The sequence below is a fragment of the Nestor notabilis genome, unplaced genomic scaffold (genome assembly GCF_000696875.1).
Source record: "Nestor notabilis isolate BGI_N333 unplaced genomic scaffold, ASM69687v1 scaffold10287, whole genome shotgun sequence".
In the NCBI taxonomy this organism is placed as follows: domain Eukaryota; kingdom Metazoa; phylum Chordata; class Aves; order Psittaciformes; family Psittacidae; genus Nestor; species Nestor notabilis.
The window spans coordinates 153,823-154,238 of record NW_009937803.1 but is presented as its reverse complement, the minus strand read 5'-3'; positions in this window follow the sequence as shown (position 1 = coordinate 154,238).

Here is a 416-nt window from a genome sequence, read left to right as displayed (position 1 = left end):
AGGGAGGGGAGCAGACGTCGATAGAGTTGGGTAGATGGTACGGTTCGGCCTGGGTAATGCTAAAAGGCTGTCTGTGCAAAAACATCATGAATCATGTCCTGTGCTCCTCCGAGGCTGTGCCTCCGCGGCACTTTTCTGGCACAGCTGTGCGAGTCGGGGATGTGGAGTGAGGATCTTTGATCAAAGCAGCTGTGCCAATAAAAGTCCCTGGTGTAGATCCAGTCTTGCCAGTATGTTGTGTTTTGCTTGGAGAAGTTGTTCTCCGTGTTAAACTCCATCCAGTGAATTGCTGCAGGCATAGACCTTGCCTGAGACTTAGGCAGTAGATTGGGGGAAGGAAGGCAAATACCAGAAGGAAAACCACGGGAAGCACTTCCACCCAGGCATTCATGCACAGTGCGGTTTGGGTGTATGCT